Source organism: Pelophylax lessonae (assembly GCF_965119305.1).
Source record: "Pelophylax lessonae genome assembly, chromosome: 1".
Taxonomy (NCBI): Eukaryota; Metazoa; Chordata; class Amphibia; order Anura; family Ranidae; genus Pelophylax; species Pelophylax lessonae.
In genome coordinates, this window is record NC_138768.1 from 760,716,788 (window position 1) to 760,734,532 (window position 17,745).

Sequence of the window (17,745 nt, forward strand, 5' to 3'; positions counted from 1 at the left end):
TCATGATGGATAAAATCCTTGGACCAGTTTTGCCCGAGCGTCCTTCCTTTATTTATAGGAAGGCACCATCATATGCTGACCGTTTAGTTAGGAAGGTAGTTGATCCGCCTAAACGTACACAATTTTTTTGGAATAAAGCTGGCTTTTTTGCATGTAGATGGTGCATTGCGTGCCGTCAGGTTAACACGCATTTGCAAGGAATTACTAACTTTACTTCGACTGCGAATGGTCAATCTTTTGATATTGTTGACTTTATATCGTGTCCGTCAACACATATAGTTTATGCTTTGGAGTGCCCTTGTGGTTTAATGTATATAGGCCGTACCAAACGCCTTTTAAGCAAGCGTATCTCCGAACATATCAACAATATCAAAATAGGTTTTAAGAACCATAGTGTTTCACTCCACTTTTGCCTTAAACACAACAGGGACCCCTCAGGGTTGAAGTTTTGGGGTATTTCCTCAACACCAATATCTTGGAGAGGGTCCAATAGGGTGCGAGAATTATCAAAAATGAAACAAAGTGGATCTTTCTCACTGATACTCTCCACCCGAAGGGGATGAATGTGGAGTTAGACCTTAACTGCTTTATAAGCGATTATTGATGGGGACATGGTTGTCCGGATCAGTGATGGCTATATACAGTATATATATATATATATATAGATTAGTATTTATTTTTGATGGAGCAGCCAGTTACTATTACTTATGACTATATTCCCATTTTTATAGTAATATTCATTGTTCTCCATGAAAGACTTCCTCCCTTTTTTAGGGGGGTGGGGGATAATTTACCTTTTTTATACCCCTTTCTTTTAATTTATTGGCATTTTGGGGAGTTATATTCATCATTTTGGATGGGGCAGTGTATCGTCATTTTTTTCTGGACTCTCATTACATTCCTGTATGTCACGAACCGGCAGGACTGGTAGTGGATCCTCTGGACCAGAGAGGCGATGGCGCGGGTTGTACTAGAGGACCGGTTCTAAGCAGTTACTGGTCTTCACCAGAGCCCACTGCAAGGCGGGATGGATTTGCTGCGGCGGTAACTACCAGGTCGTGTCCACTAGTAACAACTCGACCTCTCTGGCAGCTGATATGGCATGGTACACAGGGAGTAGGCAAGAGCGTAGTCGGACGTAGCAGAGGTCAGGGCAGGCGGCAAAGGTTCAAAGATGAGTAGTCGGTAGCAACGGGTTCGGCAACAGGCAAGGCAAACTAACACAGTAGGGAACGCTTTCTCAGAGGCACAAGGCACAAAGATCCAGTAGGAAGCTGTGGGAGGAGAAGGTATTTATGGGCAGTGCACAGGGGAAGCCTAATTAAGTCAGCACTGCCTCTCACAACCTTAACCCTTAATAACCACTTTGGGCCAGGCACCAATCACTGGTGCACTGGCCCTTTGAATCTAAGAGTCCCGGCGCGCGCGCGCCCTAGAGAGCGGGGACGCACACGCCGAGACGCTGGATTGCTGCCTGGGGGCATACGCTGTGAGCGCTCCGAGGCCAGCAGGGGGCCCAGAGCGCTCAGCGTAACAATGTATTTGGAGACAGTGCAGTCAACGTCCCATATAAGGGTGATGATGAATCTATTTTTGCCCTTGATGATTTTTTTTCCTTCTTATTTTATCAGCGGAGGTTAATTTACTTTTATTCAGATTTTGTGAGTAATATTGATTTTAATATATAATATTTATTGCAGTATTGGAACTTGTGTGGGTAGTAGGCTTAAAACAGAGCATATACAATTTATGGGCTTTGTGTGGAATTTTATTATTCACGGTATTATTTTAATTGCTTATGGATTTGGTTTTAATTCATGTTTGATTTAACAGTGCGGGGGCTACCCTGACTAATTAATTTTTTTGCTGAACACCTATTGTTTGGGGACCCGAGGGGTTTGCTATCTTTGATATATAGGATAGATTAATGCAACTACTGGTTTGCGGTTGAGTTCCCCTCAAGCAATATATTTAGATTGTGGGGAGGTTTTGATAAGGCATATTGTCCTAAGATCACTGTTTGCCTGGTCCCGGATAGAGGCTATGGGGACACGAGCAGTCTAACCAATCACAGTGGGTGGGCGATACCACTTAGATCCTGGGTGACCGCTATATTCAATGTAGCCATTTTGATTTACCTTATGGCGTTAATCAGATTTGCTATGCCCTCCTATTAATTTATCTGACCGTTCGGCAGGAGATTGTATTATGTGAAGGGCTTTGAGGCTTATAAACCCAGGCTTCGTAGTTCGGGTACCCCCCCTTGAGTTTTAATGTGATTTATGTAATGGTACATTCCCGCTCCGGGAGGGTGGAGGGCTGAGCTTAATGTGTCATAAAGGAATGTGAGCCGAGCCACGTGGCCAGGCCCTCTGATGAAGTCCATGACAATACGCGTAAGGGCGTGACCACGCGGCTCTGTCAAGCACCTGGACTGGAACTATCCATCGCTTCGCTCCACTGCTGGTTGGTGATTGGGTGAGGACAAGTAATGCAGGTCCAGCCGTCTTATTGGCTTGTTATATAAGCTACAGTTTTACTTTATTGTTGTAAGTGCAATGTATAAGGGGGGTCTATATGGGGAAATAAAGTTATTATCCTACTACACTATGAGTGGCTCCCTCCCCTCTTTACATATCTTGCATGTCCTATGATTGGAATTTGCTCCAGATTTTTTTTGGGTGGAGAGTTGTGATAAGAATCCTGGTGATTTCCCTTCTTGGAGTGAAGAGGAATGGTGTGGAGAGAATTGCTCATTCCAGGATTACTGCTTGTATCTGCCTAAGAATATCCAGTTTGCGGAGGTCATTGAGGTTCTGGTTGCATTCAAAGGAAATTATGTGCTTTCTACCCATTGATTTCTGGTCAGTGTGGTACCATTGGGAGAGGCTGCACGTGGTGTGGTAAAGGACTATTTATACCATTTATAGGATTTTCCTCACATGGTGTACTTCAGGATCATCCCTTATCAAATTGACTTGTTTATAGAGTATATATATATATATATACATTGCACTTTATTGATTGACTTTTTCATTATAATTAGTTCCATTACTGCATATTTTATCTATTGCCTATTTCATTATATTTATTGATCTATTATCATTTGTGTCCCTGTAATATAGGTCACATTTATGTTGACTATTTATATATGATTTATCAGCGCCGCCTGGTGCTTTGTGTCAATTGATCCAATTCACCCTTTTATCTAGTATGTGTTCTGGCATTGTCATGTTGGAAAATGCAAGGTCTTCCCTAAAAGATGGGAGCATATGTTGTTCTAGAACTTGGATATACCTTTCAGAATTAATGGTGCCTTTCCAGATGTGTAAGTTGCCCATGCCACACGCACTCATGCAACTCCATACCATCAGAGATGCAGGCTTCTGAACTGAGTGCTGATAACAACTTGGGTTGTCCTTGTTCTCTTTAGTCCGGATGACATGGCGTCCCAGTTTTCTAAAAAGAACTTAAAATTTTGATTCGTCTGACCACGGAACAGTTTTCCACTTCGCCACGGTCCATTTGAAATGAGCCTTGGCCCAGAGATCTGGATCATATGTAGATATGGCTTCTTTTTAGGCCTATAGAGTTTTAGCCGGAAATGGCAAATGGCATGGTGGATTGTGTTCACCGACAATGTTTTCTGGAAGTGTTCCTGAGCCCATGTTGTGATTTCCATTACAGTAGCATCCCTGTTTATGATGCAATGCCGTATAAGGGCACAAATATCATGGGCATCCAGCAGGTTTTCTGGCCTTGACCCTTATGCACAGAGATTGTTCCAGATTATCTGAATCTTTGGATGATATTATGCACTGTAGATGATGATAACTTCAAATTCTGCAATTTTATTCTGAGAAACTTCTTTCTGATATTGCTCCACTATTTTTTGCCGCAACATTGGGGGAATCGGTGATCCTCTGCCCATCTTGACTTCTGAGAGACACTGCCACTCTGAGAGGCTCTTTTTATACCCAATCATGTTGCCAATTGACCTAATAAGTTGCAAATTGGTCCTCCAGCTGTTCCTTATATGTACATTTCACTTTTCCAGCCTCTTATTGCTACCTGTCCCAACTTTTTTGGAATGTGTAGCTCTCATGAAATCCAAAATGAGCCAATATAACATCCTTATTTGAGAATAAATGCTTATGATGTAAATCCATTATTAATCACATCATCTAGAGAAGTAGATCCAAGTGGATCATGATGAAAGACGATACTGATGACCTTTCAAAAAAAATCATACAACATGTTCGCTTCCGATGACCTCTCACTGGGAATAATAGCTTCTTTGCCTGCAGGTGACTATAAACAAACGTACAAAGTAACCTGGGTGATGTCAATGACCAAAAATGCACATGACCATTATAGGTCAGTGAGGTCACAGGGTATTCGCGGATGTGTCAGCGATTCAGCATGTTTCAATTTCAAGCAGATCAGCCTGTCAGACAGGTAAGCGGGTGTTGTCATTCATTGTGATTGACATTGATCTGCATCACTAAATGATGTGATTGACTATAAATTTACATTGTGGCAATTTTAAAATGTTTTTGTTTAATAAAGAGCTATTTTTTTTTTTTTTACAATAAAATAATTTCCCACAGTGCCAGTGTTTTTTTTTTCCTTAATGAGTAATCAGGGAGACTATATACCCCTTACACATTTACATGGTAGGGCAGGATCTGGAGGGGGGGGGGCTTAATTTTAATAGGGGCTTCCAGATTCTGAAAACTCTTTCCTCTGCAGGACCCTGCCACCAGTGCATCAAGCTTGTGGGGAAAAGGCCTTTGTATGGGGAAAAAGTACTTTACCAGGTGCTTGGCCCACCTGGGTGCGTCATTCATTTACATAATTCTGTGAATGGAAAACTACAAGGTCTGGAAGCCTTTGAGACTGTTGACTTCTAGTTCTCAATTATCTACCATGGCGCTGTTGAGCACTGTAGCAGTTCTTTGATGCTTCCCGTTAGTGTGCAGCTGTATGATGTATGATGCTGTCCAGGCTCCCAATAAAAAAATAAAAATAAATGCACATTTTTTTTTACCTGCAAAAAGCTGTGCATTTTTTTTTTAAAGGTGAGCTTATCCTTTAAGCATTTGTAGTTGGGATCGACTGATTATCGGCAATGCCGATATATCGAGGGTCGATATGCACTTTTCCCGATATATCCTAATCAGCCCCGGAGGTTACTGATATTGCCGATATTGTCGTGATGTCAAAGCATATGTTGTGCCACGCGCCTCTGCGCACTGGGACAGCTTCTGCCATCATAGGCTGCCTCCCTCAGCCTCCTCTGGAGTCGGGGAGTCTCGGGACAGTGAGTACAGTGCAGTAGTGCACACAGTGTGTTTACCAGTAACACAGCCGCCATACATACACCCACCCACAGCTGCCTGTACCAGCTAGCCAGCCATTGGCCCTGCCTGTACCAGCTAGTCAGACAAAGGCCCTGAGCCTGTACCAGCCAGCCACCCACCCACCACACAGGGTGCCAGCCAGCCACCAAAGGATGCCAGCTAGCCACCCACCAAAGGGTGCCAGCCAGCCACTAAAGGGTGCCAGCCAGCCACCACAGGGTGTCAGCCACCCACCCACCAAAGGGTGCCAGCCAGCCACCCACCACAGGGTGCCAGCCAGCCAGCCACTCACCACAGGGTGCCAGCCAGCCACCCACCAAAGGGTGCCAGCCAGCCAGCCACCCATCAAAGGGTGCCAGCCAGACACCCACCACAGGGTTCCAGCCACCCAACACAGGGTGCCAGCCAGCCAGCCACTCACCACAGGGTGCCAGCCAGCCACCCACCAAAGGGTGCCAGCCAGCCACCCATCAAAGGGTGCCAGCCAGACACCCACCACAGGGTTCCAGCCACCCACCAAAGGGTGCTAGCCAGCCAGCCACCCACCAAAGGGTGCCAGCCACTCAACACCACAGGGTCTTAGCCAGCCAGTTTTTTTAAGCCTATATTCAATTTCAGTAGTGTCTTTCAAATTTCAATGGAGATGGATGCAGATAGAAAAATTAAAAGTGTGGTCTGGGACTATTTCTCATCTCCATCTCTAGGAAAAGCAGCAGCAGTGTGCAACACATGCACAAACAATGTAAGCATGGGATCAATACCTGCTAAAACCAAAAATACGTCAAATCTTTGGGCCCATCTAAAATTTCATCATGTTGAATTATATCATGCAACACAGAAAAAAACAAATGAATCACAAGGTGAAACATCACTATCCCAGGCAACAATAACAGATATGTTTCAGAAAAAAAGTAATCACAGAGATGATGGTCACTGATAACCAGCCATTTACAATGGTGTCTAAATCTGGATTTAAGCGGTTGATGTCCATAGTTGATCCAAGGTACACACTGAAGAGTGAGAAGTATTATCGAACCAAAATGCTGGGAAAGATTCAACAAAAGGTCATTGAGAAAGTAAAGGCTATGCTTAAACCAGAGAATGCTGACAACTCACTCTCATTCATGACTGACTGCTGGTCAGGACAAACAGATCACTAATGTGTCTTACATGCCACTTCATTGACAGCGGATGGACAAGAAGGCATTTGGTGTTGAATACAAAAGTGATGCAAGGATCCCACACTGGGAATTATATTAGAGAAAGGTTTATAGGCATGCTAGAAGAATGGGGAATCACCAAAGACCAAGTGATGCTTGTGCTTCCAGACAGCAGAGCGAACATGGTGAAAGGAATGAGACTTGCTGAAGTGTCAGACCTCAGTTGCATTACACACACCCTCCAACTTGTGGTAAATAATGGTCTGTCAAACCAGAGAGCTTTGCTTGTCATAATTAGCATGCTGAAGAGGTGTGCATGCCATTTCCACCATTCAGTCTTTGCCAAGCAGCGACTGAGGTGCATTCAGGAAAACCTTGGCCTACCCAAAAACAACTTGATTAACGATGTTCCAACACGATGGAACTCAACGCTTCACATGCTGCAAATAATGCTGGAGCTCTTACCATAAATTCAGGTGAATATGGAGGATATTCTTGTCCTACTGCTGATCAGTGGGACATTGTAGCCAATGTCATTGAGACCCTCCTCCCAATTGAGGAAGTGACACTAGAGGTGAGTCATTACGACTCATCTATGTCATCTGTCATCCCATGTGTGAGAGTGCTGAAGATGCTTCTTCAAGAGAACGAAGGACCCAACACAAGTGGCACTAAAACATGTAGGCAGGCCATGAGGGACAGCCTTGCCAAACGTTTTGAGAAGAATGAAGAGAATAAAAATGTTGTGCTTGCATGTCTTTTGGATCCTTGATACAAGAACCATCCTTGCTCTTCTGATTATGCATTGGCCAAGGCAAAACAATGGCTGACAGAAGATACTCAGCAGGAGGTGAAGGAGGTTCCTGCCGAAAAGAAAAGTCAAGAAGAGCAGGTTTCTAATGTGGAAGAGCAGGATGCTTCAAAAAGAGAAAAATGTCCAAAAAGACAACGGACAGAAGAGAAACTTCATCGTGGTTGAATAGATGCTATGTTCAGTGTTTTATTGGGGCCTCATGCGGAGGATTCTTCTGAATCTGCAATAATGAGCCTGGATGACAAAAAGACTTGCTTCTCCTGCTAGAAGAAACCTTTCTGCTCCACCTTCCTCAAACCAAGTGAGCGTGTTTTTAGTGAAGTGGCAGCAATTTATGAAAAAAGCAGAAGCCGTTTAACTGGTGAACAAGCTGAAACGTTATGCTTTCTGTACTATAATATTGTTCTACTTAACTGGGGGTATTGAAAGTGTAGTAGAATAGTACTAGTGTCCACTCCACTCCAATCCATTCCACTGTCTAGCTTTGGTCTAGCTTTTTTTTCTAGCAGTTTTGCACTGACTGCACTGCAGTAGTGATTTAAGTTTATTGCAGAGAGTCAGTGCACTACTGCAGCAGTTTATGCATCATTCACAATCAGATGATGTGAAACTGATGTCCCTGCAAGTGCGGTTTTCCTATCAGTTTTCATGACGTTAAGGTGCACGAGCCCTTAATGTTAATAAACAAATATTAACATGTTCAGTAACAGATTTGTGTCAAAAATTGTGTATATTTTGCAAAACTTTAAATGTTCAAAATATCAGCCCATATCAGCGGATACCGATATGCAAAAATATCGGTATCGGTATCGGCAACGAAAAACCGATATCGGTCAATCCATAATTTGTAGCACTCCCCTTATAGGAGCAGCTGGATAGGATGGGTCCTCTGTTCTTTGCCACAACCTTCTCAAGAACCTCAGCCCCTCTAATACACCAGGTTGAGTGCACAAGCATACAATATCACAGGAAATTACAGAAAGTAATACTAGTACCAAAAGATAGTGCTAAATCAGAGAAAACGGGCACCAAACCAGGTAGTAAAAGCAAACTTAATATATTGTCACCCAAAATAAATGAAAAATAGACAAGCATAAAATGGATTAACAATGCAAATATTACTTTTATGTATAAAACATGATTAAGAGTAAGGACTAGGCATAAGATGACATTTGGCATCCAGATCAGCATAAACAGTAGCAAAGACACCTCAAGTACTACAGTGAGCAGTAGTAAAATTTAATCTACTGAGTGCTGGAACTATAATGCCAGAGCTTATTTATGTTGGTGATGCTAGTCCTAGACCAACTGGTCATGCACTCTCCAAAAAAAAAAAAAAAAAAAGGATTATGTTAGTGGAGAGGCCAGGCGGACTTGCAGAATAATTATTATGGGAGGAGCAATCCTTTGAGATTTTCTTTTGCTGGCCCTTTAAGAGCATCTTTGCACTTAATGACAGTCCCAATTTACCTTCATACAGTTCAGGTGTGGTATAGTCTTGGGACAGGTGCAAGGTAGATGTGGTTCAGATGTGGTAAAGGTCCTGTAACATGCGGTATAGGGTTGGTATAGGTGCAATCTAGGTTTGGAATAAGTACAGTATAGAATGCAGTATTGGTGTGGTATGGATTAAGTACACTTTGTGTCCTGCTCTCAGTGGCTCAGTACCTGCTAGAAGTATCAGCAATGGGCAAATAGTCCTCTCACCAGTCCCTGGGTGGCTGTGGTGGCCTCTTGCTGTAGAAGGGGGACCCGCTCAGTCTTTCCCCAAAAGTTTAGGATGACCAGCAGTGGGAAACAGAGGCTGAGTCGATATTGCAGTCTCCCTGCTGCAACATTGCAGGGGCTGTGATTGTGGGGTGCTTGCTGTCACCTGGTGTCCTCATTCCCAGTCTCAGATTCTGATCTCTGCTGGTATGGTCTCCTGCTGGCATTCAAATATCCAGACAGAGGTGTTCTCTCTCTAACTCCCTCAGTGCCAAGAGGAAGACCTTTCTCGAGCAGTTTATTAACAATCATCTCTCCATTCCGCCTACTGCACAGTGCCTTTTGGGATTTGTATTGCAAGACTTCCATTTGTCCCTTTATATTGCTGCCATTTCAAACTACAACTCCCAGGATTCACAGTGCTCTTCATAGAAGTCTATTGGCTTGCTTTGCTTTAGCTCTCCTCCTGCTGATTGGAGGAGAATGGTGCAGTAGAAGTATCTCAGGAGAAAAGGAGACACATAAAAGTAATTGAAGGAGATTTACTAAAGGTGTTGCACACAGAATCTTGTGCAGCTGTGCACAGTAACAAATCAGCTTCTAAGTTATTATGTGCCTCAATGGAGTTTATATTAATGTCCTCAATTCCTAAAGTTGTTGATTGATGAGTTAGGTGAACGCCCTGCTAATTGAAACCCAGAAATATTTGAAACTAGTCATAACCATTTTCCACTTTGTCCACAACTTAAAAAAAAAAAGTTTTGGCTATAGTTTGGGTTTAAGCAGAGCCTAATCTACAGACTCTGTAAAAATCAGCAAATTTACTGAAGCAATTTTTGCAGGTGCATTGAACATAATGACGTTCTTGAACATCATAAAAAATCCAAGGGCAAACCTCAAAACACAGACAGTCAAGGTCCAGATTATTTTATTATCTTAAATAGAAGACATCATCAAAGAATAAAATGGTTTAGCATAAACTATACGTTTTACCCAGCAATGACTTTTCAAAGGGGACATTAAACGGAACACAGACTCCGAACAATGAACTTGCCTAAAAATACCATATCATAGGACTCTATTATTTTCCACTGTGTTCATAATTGTCTATGATCAAAAATCTCTGCTGCTCTGCCTTTGGTAATATCACTAAACCTAAATAACAAGTTTTATTAGCACAGAACATAATATTCACATATATATCTGTAAATGTTTAAAGCTGAACTCCAGACAGATATAAAAAACACAATGAATGCACCTCTATACTGTATATTATGAAATCATGAAATGCCCAACTCTAGACATTTTTACAAGACCTTAGCCGGTGTTTAACCACTTAAGCCCCGGAGGATTTGGCTGCTAAAAGACCAGGGGGTATTTTGTGATTCGGCACTGCGTGACTTTAACGGACAATTGCGCGGTCATGCAACGCTGTACCTAAACAAACTTGACGTCCTTTTTTTCCTACAAACAGAGCTTTCTTTTGGTGGTATTTGATCACCTGTGCGATTTTTTGATCACGCGCTATAAACAAAAAAAGATTGTAAATTTTGCAAAAATAACAATATTTTTCACATTTTTTATATGAAATTCCCCCCCAAAAAAAAGTAAAAATCAAAATTTTTTAACATTTTCGGCCAATTTGTTTTATGCTACATATGTTTGGTAAAAAAAATCGCAAAAAGCGTATTTTGATTGGTTTGCGCAAAAGTTATTGCGTTTACTAACAAAGGGAAAGATTTTTGTCATTTTTGTTGTTTTTTTTTTAACGCGTAATGGTGGCGATCTGCGATTTTTTTTGCGGTACTGCGACATTGGGGCGGACAGATCGGACCCTTGACTGACATTTTTGACACTTTTGGGGTTACCAGTGACATTTCTACAGTAATCAGTGCTATATATATGCACTGTTACTGTAAAAATACACTGGCAGTGAAGGGGTTAACTTTATTTGAGAGGGAGGGGCTGTGTGTGTCCCTAGGGGCGTGATTCTAACTGTGATTGGCTGTGGCTTGAGCTGTAGTTACACTGATTAACGGTCCTACATAGTAGAACCGTATGATCAGGGTTTCTACACAGGCGAGAATGACAGGCAGCTTGTTTACACAGTCTCCCCCGCCGATCGCAGAGTGAGTGGCGGACATCGGGTCCGCCGGTCACACGCGTGGGGGGGGCCCGTGACCGCGCGGGAGCAGGAGCGCGCCGCCGGCGGCGCGCGCTCGCTCCCCAGAGCCTCACAGGCTAGTGACGTAAATATACGTCACTTTGCCTGTGAGGGGCTGACTGCCGCAGTAAATCTACTGACGGCCGTCGGCAAGTGGTTAAAATAAAAAACAGTTCTAGCTGTAAAAATACATCCCATCCTTAGCTGTCTTCTCAGTAATCCCATCCCGCCACCAGAAGTGCTCAGTCTTCCTGGGCTGGGCATCATTTATCCTGGAGGACTGAGGACATATTGAGAGTTTAGGGATTCATGGACCTTTCCTCTGGAGGGGGTGTCACCATGCTTCTCTGTTCTCACGGTGTAATGATGCAGAGGAGCAGTGCTGCCCTAATCATGTCTGTAACTTTTTGCTTTCCCAGCAGGTGCTGAATGTCATATATCCAGAAGATTTTACCCCCCTTCATGACCAGGGCATTTTTTGCTACTCAGCACTGCACTACTGTAACTGGCACACAAATAGAGCTTTCTTTTGGTGGTATTTGATCACCATGAGTTTTTTTATTTTTGCTATATGAACAAAAATACCAAAAACTAAAAAAAGAAAAATTATATCTTCTACTTTCTGTTAAAAAAACATATCCAATAAAATCAAATGTTGTCATGAATTTAGGCCAAATGTATTCTGCTACGTGTCTTTTGCAAAAAAAAAAAAAAAAAAACATCCCAATTAGTGTATATTAATTGGTTTGTGTGAAATATAGTATAGTGTCTACAAACTATGGTATATATTATATATTTGAAAATTGATTAATTCTCATGTATTGAAGGCCTATCTTATTTCTTGAGGCCCTAAAATGCTGGGACTGTACAAATTCCCTCCAAATTACCTCTTTTTGGAAAGCAGACAGTTTGAGGCATTTAATAAAAGACCTGGTGTGTTTTTGAAGTTGTAATTTTTTGTCACAGTTTTTTTTTTAAATGAAGAAATTGAACAAAATGTGTTTCTTTCTTCATGCTTTTGTTTTATTTTTACATACTGTTACCAGTGCAGTACAGCAACATCATTTGACAGATGTGGTGGTGATCAGGGACACTGACTGGTAACATTAGGTTAAAAAAAATCAATAAATAAACAAACTATTTTTTTATTTCTTTTTTTAAACATTTATTTTGTTTTTTTTTTTTTGCATTATTTTTAAATACCTTCATCAAAATAGTTAATTGTCACCATAGTAACAATGTACTACTCTGGGAGGAAGGGGGTGATCAGGGATTTATTTATTTTTTTAAAACTTTGTTGTTATAATGAAAATCATTGTAACTGCAAGGTTTTCAACTGTCATGAATAAGTGCTGTGATCACTAGTGATCTGTGATTGGCTACAGCTAATTACATGATACTGGGTTCTGTTATTGGCCTAGGTACCATGTGATAGCTGTGGGTCAATCACAGCATAGGAAACACAGCTTTTATGAATGAATTTGTAACAGGTTTGTTGACATTGTGATCATGTGATCGCATAGCATTTACTTGGTCACCAGGCACTGAGTTCCAGGATCAGCAATCCGCTGTGTTCAATGGACATTGGTCGCAGGGGGGTACTGCTAAACACATTGTGCCTACATGTACCACCCCACTGCAGTATATGTACTGTGATGGGTTGGCATGTGGATATAGTAGCATTGTTTCCACCATTACTGTATATGATAGCTTCCTTCCTATCAATGGTTGCTAAGTAAAGAGTGAGTGCCAGGACCAACCACATCCTTAGCAGTCAGTGTGACATCACCCAGCCCAATTCATTTACTGGCCAGGAATCCCCAGCCATGTAAACAAAGGGGCAGGGATAATGGTGATATCGTTGACCTAATATGCCCACATTGGCAAAGGGTGGGGTCCTCCTTGACATTGATTACAGATGGTTGTTAAGGGTCTTTTATGTACAGTCATTTTAGGGGGAACCCTATATTTTTTTTGTGGGTATAGGTAAAAGAAATCCATATTCCCTTAGTTACAGGCAGGGAGATGTAATTTACCAGCAATTTAAACTGCTTTTGTTTCCTTTTCCATTGTAAATGTCTGTTTGGCTGCAGTAGATTGTATACATCTTACAGATGCACCACTTCACAGGCAGGTTAAGGGCATTTTTCTGGGTATGTTTTTAAATTAAGTATTAAAGTATCAATAAGCACTTTTAAAATGTTTTTGCTTTGGTACCCCAGGGCAGTTCTCAGACCCCACACCATGTGTTTAACAATGTCTTGCCTACTAGCATAGAAAATGGCTATTGTTTTTTTTTTAATTTGGCTCCTATTGATTTCAATAGAGTTTGAATTCAGCACCCAGACTTCAGTAAAGTCCACCAAACTAGCATTGAACAGAATTCAAGAACGTTTGGCTCATTCATAGCTAGGAGAACACACTGGAAAAAAACTGGATTTTTGGAAAAAAATGGATTTTTGACTTACCGTAAATCCTTTTCTCTTAAGTTTATTGATGGACGCAGATCTCTCTGATTCATATCAGTAGGGTAATTTTGCCCCCTACAGGAGTAGGACACTAGGCAGAAAAAAGTTCTGGCTACACCTATGGGCAGTCCCGGAGGGTACACCCTCTCTCTTCCTGCATAGGATGTCAGTTTTGTATCAAAGCAGTGTCAGAAAGTAATACCAACCCAAATCAAAATAGAGGGGCGGGTACTGCGTCCGTCAATGAACTTAAGAGAAAAGGATTTTACAGTAAGTCAAAAATCCAGTTTTCTTTATCATTCATTGACGGACGCAGGTCTCTATGATTCATATCAGTAGGGATGTCCCAAAGCAGTGCCATAAAATGAGGGATGGGAACAGCAGAAAAGAACAAGTCCCCCAGGCAACATAGGACTCATCAGAACAAAATATGAGGCCCACCTGAAAACAAACAATAAACACCCTCAAGGAAGGCCAAAAACCCTCCAAACAGCAGCCAGCAAAAAAACCTTGCGGCCGAAAAGAGGCATCTGCAGATGCCAACACGTCCACCTTATAAAATGTGGCAAAGGTGTGAACAAACGACCAGGTAGTGATCTTGCAACCTGAAGCACAGATGCTTGTATGGCAAAAAGCCCAGGAAGCACTAGGCGCCCAAGTAGAAAGTGCCGAAACAGTGAAAGGTAGGACCTGACCCATAAATGAAGAAGCCTGCACCACCGACTGTCCGATTCACCTGGAAATAGTCGCAGCAGACACAGAGAGCGAACCTGACTACGGGAAGACTCAGTAGTCACAAAGTACCCCTCGAGTGCCCGAACTCCATCCAGAGTATGCAGCGCACATTCCGTAGGATGAGGGGGCTTAGGACACAAGATGGCAACACAATGGCCTTGTGCAAGTGAACACTACAAACCACCTTTGGAGGGAAGGATGGATCCGAATGAAGTATCACCTGGCCCCATGAACCAACATATAGGGAGAATGACAGAAAGAATTAAAGCCGAAACCTGACCCTTGACAGTACTCAAGGCCAACTTTTGAACAGCCCCCCCGTTGAAGGAAGTCAAGATCCAGCCACTGAGTAAGAGCGAGGGGGAGCCTAAGAAGACTCACACCACGCAATATGAGACTTTCTCATATGAAAAAAATCATCATAGAAGATGCTTCCCGCGCTATACACAGGGTGGGAATCACCGAAGCAGACAACCCTCCGTCCTGTGACACCTGGCTTACAACAGCCAAGCTGGCAAGCCAGCGACCGTAAAGCCGGACGGGAGTTCGGCCCCGGAGATAAGAAACCCTCCCTGAGAGGAAGCCTCCAAGGAGCATCAGCGGCAAACCTGACCAGGTCAGCGTGCCAAGCACGGCGAGGCCAGTCCGGAGCCATGAGAATGACCAAAATCCCTTCCGCCCCGATCCTGCAAAGGATTCTTGACAGCAACTTGAGAGGAGGAAAGGCAGACAGCAGCTGACACTGACCTCGGCCCATCCGTGAGCACTCTCGCACGACCGTGCCGGTGTCAGCCTTGCGCAGGTGACCACGCCAAACTTCTCAGCATCGTACATGTTGAACCTAGCGAATGTTCTTGTTCATGACAGAACCCATGGTGCCACCATTGCACACGCCAGAGGGTCCCAGGCAAAGGCCACGACCTCTGCACTATCCTGTATATGCGATGCCAACAGGACCATGTTCAGAGTGCCCCCAAATGAAGGCACAACTGCTGGAATGACTCCAGATGATGGGACCATTGCCCTGCATCCAGGGCCTGTCGACTGAGGCAAAACGCCTACCAATATTGTATTTTCCCCACCTGGAAAGGGAACAGCGGATAGAGCCGGAACAAGGCGCTCTGCCCAACGAAGAATCATCACTTCTGAGGTGGCAAGGACACCTTTGGTGCCTCCTTGGTGAATGACACAAGCCACGGTCACGGCGTAGTCAATTGAAAGTGCACCGGACAGCTGCAGGTGCCCAATCCAGTAAACTTGGCAAAGGTGGATCACTCTCAGCCCCAGGACAATAAGCGGTAACCTGGATCCTCCAGGGACCATAATCCCGGAGCAGAGAACCTGCCAAAGACTCCTCCCCACCCGGACAAGCTTGCATCTGTGGTGACAATTGTCCAGTAGATGGGGAGGAAGGATTCCAGAGCAAGACTCCCCGGGCACCCGGCCCAGCTGGATCCGCAAGTCCAGAGAGTTTGGATTCCAGTCGCCTTCAAGAAGGATTGCCTCCTGGGGGATGCCCAAGAGGGATTGAGCGAAAGGGACCATCTTGAAAAACAACACCATCAGTCCCAGAACTCGCATGCAGGTCTCATGGAAAGGACCAGGGATGATTTTTGAAGGTTCAGAACCCACCAGAACTCCACCAGAGTTCTCACGGTGACAACCAACTTCGTTGTTTGCACTGTAGGGGACTCCAAACGGAGAAGCAGAGAGGCCAGGAAACCAGGGCCAATACCCCCCGCTGCCACAACAGCGCCAGGACCGGAGTCAACACCTTTGTGAAGACCCTAGCAGCATTTGCGAGACCAAAGGGCAACGCCACAAACCAAGAGATCCTTCCCCATGGCAAAAAACTGAGAACCTGTAGCTGTCCAGAACATAACGGGATGTGAAGGTAGGCAGCTTGATGTCTATGGAGGCCAGGAAGCCCCCTAATGTAGAGAAGCCACCACCTTGCAAACCAATATTAACTTGAATTTGTGATCTGCACGGAACCATCAAAGGCTTCTGGTCCAGCTTGTTGAACCAGAGCCTGAACTGCCCCACAGAGCGCCTGTAAGCGATCTGCAAACAGCCAAACATTGGAAGGGAAAAAGCTTACCCTAAATAAACTGATCAAAACTTGATCTCGCAACTGGACCGCATTACCTCCTGAACCCAGTCAGCCAGGGATCCGGGCCAGCCACAGGTCCTCGACCGGCAAGGACCTCCCCCCTACCCCCTAGATGGGAGAGGAAGCACCTTCAGGCCGAGTAGGCCTTGTCCGCAGGTCTGGAAAAAACAATCTCATGTACACCAGACCAGGGTCGTCTGGAACCCACGCGGAAGTCTGGAAGGAATTTGCCACATCGACTGTCCCCGAGGGACGAAGAAACTGTTTGTAAGCCGAAAGGGAGGAACCGTGACTGCAACAAAGGCCCTCACCCTTGTTAGCCTGTGGAAGAAAACACTCTTCCCCCATGAGACCTTTATGTAATGTCATCCAGGGCAGTGCCAAACAGGCAATCCCCCTGAAAAGGGAGATCCATTAAGACCTTCTTAGAAGTTACTAATGGTAATGATTAAGCACACAGTCAGTGTGTGAAACGCATTTGCCTTGTTACGATTGTCATATTTGGATGTCCAGTCAATAAATCTGGATTTTGACTCAACCTGGAGTGCTGCCAATTCCTTATCCTTTATAAAGTTTTCACGGAGGCGAGCCGAGGCATGCACCGGTGTGAGTCATCAGGCAATTACACCACCTTGAGCTGATGGGCACTGATGGATGGCACAGATGGGCACTGATGGGCACTGACGGCAGCACTGATGAGCACTGACGGGCGACATTAATGGGCACTGACTGGCAGCACTATGAGCACTGATTGTGGGCACTGATGGGCATTGGTTGGAGGGACTTATGGGCACTGTTTTTTTACTTTACAGTAATCAGGGCACTGATGATCAGTGCCCTGATTACCTGTCCTAGGCTCCCCTTTGAGGAGGAGCCGCTGATCGGCTCTCTTCGCCACACACAGAGTGCATTGATTGCTGATGATTGGCCAAAGCATGCACCTGACCTAAAAAAAAAAAAAACTGGCGTGGGGTCATCCCCAAAATCCATACCAGGCCCTTTGGGTCTGGTACAGATTTTAAGGGGAACTCCATGCCAAAATTTAAAAAAAATGGTGTGGAGTCTCCCCAAGATACCATACCAGACCCTTATCCGGGCATACAGCCTAGCAGGCCAGCAAAGGGGGACACAAGTAAGTTCCCCCCCTCCTAAACCATACCAGTCAGCCTGCCCCCCCAAAGCATCTTGTCCCCATGTTGATGGGGACAAGGGCCTCTTTCC

At 44.1% G+C, this 17,745-nt stretch overlaps 1 protein-coding gene across 1 annotated transcript in view; it reads right to left on the reverse strand.

Annotated features, from left to right (window-relative positions):
* Window positions 1-17,745, reverse strand: part of DTHD1 (death domain containing 1) — a gene marked incomplete at both ends in the record, with an annotated part of 162,468 nt that overhangs the window by 20,666 nt on the left and 124,057 nt on the right. The gene's annotated exons all lie outside the window — the stretch shown is intronic.